At 42.6% G+C, this 4,903-nt stretch overlaps 1 pseudogene across 1 annotated transcript; it reads left to right on the top strand.

Moving 5' to 3' along the window:
- Window positions 1–1,897: 1,897 nt before the first annotated feature.
- LOC308273599 (ataxin-3-like) lies at window positions 1,898–2,962 on the top strand (annotated as a pseudogene). The gene has a single exon. The product of its transcript is annotated as an ataxin-3-like (transcript).
- Window positions 2,963–4,903: the final 1,941 nt, after the last annotated feature.

Here is a 4,903-nt window from a genome sequence, read left to right as displayed (position 1 = left end):
GGTAGGGGTTAAATCGGTGATGTGTACATGTTTTTTTTACCCCAATATGATGTATGAATATAATGCACCAATAAAAAATTTAAAAAACAATAAAAAATAAAAATAGGGCTGGGAGTGTAGCTCGGAAGTAGAATGCCCCTGGGTTTAATCCCAGTACAAAAAATAAAAATTTCCTTCCCATTGAATACTTTGGAGTTGTCGAAAAAAAAAAAAATTGTCCTTATTCCCTTCCCCTATGCCTGGCATGCAAGGCTGCAGCACCCAGCTTGAAGTTTTCTTGAAGAGATTATTTTTTGCAGGCACATCTAATGTATATACAGCAAATTAAAGGACTCAGAAAGCTGAATCCAATAGTGACCTGGGTACATCAATTGGAGCGTTGAATCTGGGAATGTAGAGGTTGGCTGGCTGGAAGCAGTGCTCTGTGGAATGGTTTGACATGCACACACAATGTTGCTTACTGATTATACTGAGGGGGACTTCAGCCGTGGTTCTTTGATCCTTCTGTATTTTGAAACCACAGGTGTGGTCTAGTTTAACTAAGAAGTGAGCAAAAGAAGAAACGATTTCCCTTCATGTTAATATCCACAGACAACTGTTAGAAAGGACTAGGGCTTTTTTTTTTTTTTTTTTTTTTTCAAATTTCCCTGCTGGACAGGGTGTATACTTAGTATACTCTATATGCCCCTAACACATGGTAATTGGATAGTGAATGGCTTTCTATCTAGTTCCATTGCTGTTTATTGCCTACGTGGATTTGTGTTGAAATTTTTTCTTCAGTTGTCATATATAATCTCTTCCAAACAGGGAAGAATTAGGACTGAGTCATGCTAATGATGCTCTGAAAGGGATTCAGGCCTGCATATATTGCTTTCCTTGTTTTTTTTTTCTCCAAGTATTGGGGAGCAAATCCAGGGCCTTATGCATCCTAGGCAAGCACGTACCACTGAGCTATACCCCAGCCCTGTTGTCTTCCTTGTTCATTTCCAGTTCTAGTAATGAGTTTTAGGTTTTCCCCGAAACTAGGTTGAGTTAGTTCCAAATGAAACAGGCTTCTCAGGGACATGTCTACTTTTCCCAGGCTGCCTTCGAGTCAAAGCAACAAGCAGAAGTTGCAGAGGCTGGACTGGAATTTGCAATCCTCCTCCTTTTTTTTTTTTTTTTTTTTTGCAGTCCTGGGGATTGAACCCAGGGATATTCTACCTCTGAGCTACACACTCGGCCCTATTTTTTATTCTTTATTTTGAAACAGGGTCTCACTAAGTTGTGGAGGGCGTCACTAAGTTGGTGAGGCTGACTGTGAACCTGCGATCTTCCTGTCTCAGTCTCCCAAGTACTGGATTACAAGTGTGCACCACCATGCCCAGCTTCCCATTCCATTTTCTCAGAATATCTTTTCCCTCCCTTCACTCTCAGCCTGAGTGTATATGTCTCCACTGGGAAAGTGAGATTTTGGTAAGTAGTCTGTCATTGGGTCTTGTTTTGTTTTCTTTCTTTCTTCCTTCCTTTCTTTCTTTCTTTCTTTCTTTCTTTCTTTCTTTCTTTCTTTCTTTCTTTCTTTCTTTCTCTTTCTTTCTTTCTGTGGTACTAGGGATTGACCCCAAAAACATTCTACCTAAAGCTACATCCCCAGCCCTATTTTATTTTATTTATTTATTTTTGTGGTACCGGGGATGGAACTCAGGAGCATTCTACCTCTGAGCTACAGCCCCAGCTCTATTTTTTATTCCTTATTTTGAAACAAGATTTCACTGGGGCAGGGGCGGGGCGGGGCCGGGTCGGTGGAGGGGTGGGGTCGGGGGGCGGAGCTGGAGGGGACTGGTTCAGTACGGGGGTGGGGTGGGGGTGGGGGGGGTAGGGGGGTGGGGGGGACCCCGTTGGCTCCAGACAAATAAACATGGAGTCCATCTTCCACGAGAAAAATTATTAGCAAGAAGGCTCACTTTGTGCTCAGCATTCCCTGAATAATCTATTGCAAGGAGAGTATTTTAGCCCTGTGGAATTATCCTCGATTGCACATCAGCTGGATGAAGAAGAAAGGATGAGAATGGCAGAAGGCGGGGTTACCAGTGAAGATTACCGCATGTTTTTACAGCCGCCTTTTGGAAATACGGATGACAGTGGCTTTTTCTCAATTCAAGTTATAAGCAATGCCTTGAAAGTTTGGGGCTTAGAACTAATCCTGTTCAACAGTCCAGAGTATCAGGGGCTCAGGATTGATCCTATAAATGAAAAATCATTTATATGCAATTATAAAGAACACTGGTTTACAGTTAGAAAGTTAGGAAATCGGCGGTTTAACTTGAATTCTCTCTTGACGGGTGCAGAATTAATATCAGATACATACCTTGCACTTTTCTTGGCTCAGTTACAACAGGAAGGTTATTCTATATTTGTTGATAAGGGTGATCTGCCAGACTGTGAAGCCGACCAGCTTCTGCAGATGATCAGGGTCCAGCAGATGCATCGACCACAACTGACTGGAGAAGGATTAGCGGAACGAAAAGAGCAGAGAGTCCTTCAGACAGGCCTGGAACGAGTCTTAGAAGCTAATGATGGAACAGGAATATTAGATGAAGACCAGGAGGATCTGCAGAGGGCTCTGGCACTAGTCGCCAGGAAATCGACCTGGAAGATGAGGAAGCAGATCTCCGCAGGGCTACTCAGCTGAGTATGCGAGGCAGTTCTAGAAGTACATTGCAAGATAGTCCACAGACATCGGGCACAAATCTTACTTCAGAAGAGCTGCGGAAGAGAAGAGAAGCTACTTTGACAACAGCGGCAGCAGCGGCAGGCAGACCCACCAGGACGGGGTTCACGCCGGTGAAAGGCCGACCACGAGTTCAGGAGCCTGTGGGAGTGATCTAGGTGATGTTTTGAGTGAAGGAGACATGCTGCGTGCAGCTGTGACCATGTCCTTAGAACTGTCAGAAATAATTTGAAAACAGAAGGAAAAAAGTAATACCTTTTAAAAGTCATGTAGGTACTTTTCAGCACTGTCCTGTGTGGTCACAGCATAGGGGCCATTTTGGTGATGTGTGAACGACAGTACTTTTCATCAGAGGAAAGAAGTATGTATAGAGGGTTTGCAAACAAAGTGGTGAGAAAGTGGGAAAATGCAGCAGGCGTAGGACCAAATAATGCTCCTCCAGATACCAGCCAAAGAGGCACTCGGCAATGAAGGAAATTTACAATCGTTTTCTAGCTGCTCCTTTTTCTCTTTGAGTGTGCAATATCTAACATGCCTCAAATTAGGGCACTTTTCTTGACTGTTTCTGCAGACCAGCTAATTCGCTCTTGCACAGAATTTGCCCCACACCGTTTCTTTTTCCTCTCCTCTGTTGTAGGGTGATTTGACTCACTTTCATCTTCTAATAATTATTTTTTATTTCTCATTAACCTTTCTGGAGAATGTCTGTCTTGATAACAGTAACAGTCCTATAAGGATAAACTGTTCCACACACAACTAGATGTATCGTGCACTGGATGTTTTCTCGTTATATTCTCTGCTCACAATTTCCTGCCTTACCTGGGTTTCATTTTTTCCCCCCTACAATTCTTTTGAAAGATGGTAATCTTTTCAGAGGTTTTCCTTATTAAGCCCTCTACGATGGGATCATTATTTCATAACTCTTGTGCATTCCTAAACTCTGAAATCAGCTTTGCACAAGTATTTGAGAATAAATGAACATTTAAAAAATAAAATGATTTCACTGATTTTTAAAGGGCCTCGCTAAGTAGCTGAGGCTGACCTCGAACTGCTATCCTCCTGTATCATCCTCCCAAATGCTGAGATTATAAGCACATGCCACCATGCCCAGCCCAGGCCTATTTTATTTTGATACATTTATTATTATTATTATTATTATTATTATTATTATTATTATTTATTTTGGTGGTACTGGGGTTCCTGGAAACCCTTCTACCTCTGGGCTATGCTCCCAGACCTATTTTTGTACTTTTTAAATTTGGAAACAGGGTCTCTTAAGCCAGCGCGTCTGGCTTCCAACCTGCGCGATCCTCCTGTCTCCCAAGCGCAGGGATTACAAGTGTGCGCCACCACACCCGGCCCTATTTTATTTTGAAATAGGGTTTGGCTATTGCCGAAAAGATCTGTCCTAGCCAGGCGTGGTAGCACATGCTTGTAATCCCAGCATTTGTGAGGCTGAGACAGGAGGATCACGGTTCAACAGCCTCAGCTATTTAGTAAGGCCCTTTACAACTCAGTGAGACTCTGTTTCAAAACAAAAGAATAAAAAAATCTGGCTGGGGTTGTAGCTTGGAGGTAGAATGCTCCTGGGTTCCATTTTCAGTACCACAAAAAAAAAAAAAAAAAAAAAAAAAGGACAAGAAGAAGAAGAAGAAGGAGGAAGAGGAGGAGGAGGAAGAGGAGGAGGAGGAGAAGAGAAAAGATCTGTCTTTATACCAGGTGTGGTAGCACAGACCTATAATTCTATAATTCCAGTTTCTTAGAAGTCTGAGGCAGAAGGATTACAAGTTTGAGGCCAGTCTGGGCAATTTAGCTGGAGTCTGTTTCAAAATAAAATTTCAAAAGTGTGAGCCGGGTATAGTGGTGTACACCTATAGTACCAATACTTGGGAGGCTGAATTAGGAGGATCACAGGTTCAAAGATAGTCTTAGCAACCTAATGAGACCCTGTTTCAAAACAAAAATTAAAAAGAACTAGGGGTGTAGCTCAAAGATAGAATGCCCTAGATTAATAACCAGTACCCCACTCCCCCAAACACATACAAGGCTAGAACCCAGTGTGGTGGTGCAGGCCTACAATTCCAGGAGGATTACAGGTTCAACGCCAGCCTCAGCAACTTAACAAGGCTCTCAGCAACTTAGTGAGATCCTGTTGCAAAATAAAAAGGACTGGGGATATAGTCCTAGAGTAGA

The sequence above is a fragment of the Muscardinus avellanarius genome (genome assembly GCF_963383645.1).
Source record: "Muscardinus avellanarius genome assembly, chromosome: 14".
Lineage (NCBI taxonomy): Eukaryota > Metazoa > Chordata > Mammalia > Rodentia > Gliridae > Muscardinus > Muscardinus avellanarius.
The sequence above is the reverse complement of the archived record's forward strand: the minus strand, read 5'-3'. Positions and strand labels throughout refer to the sequence as shown.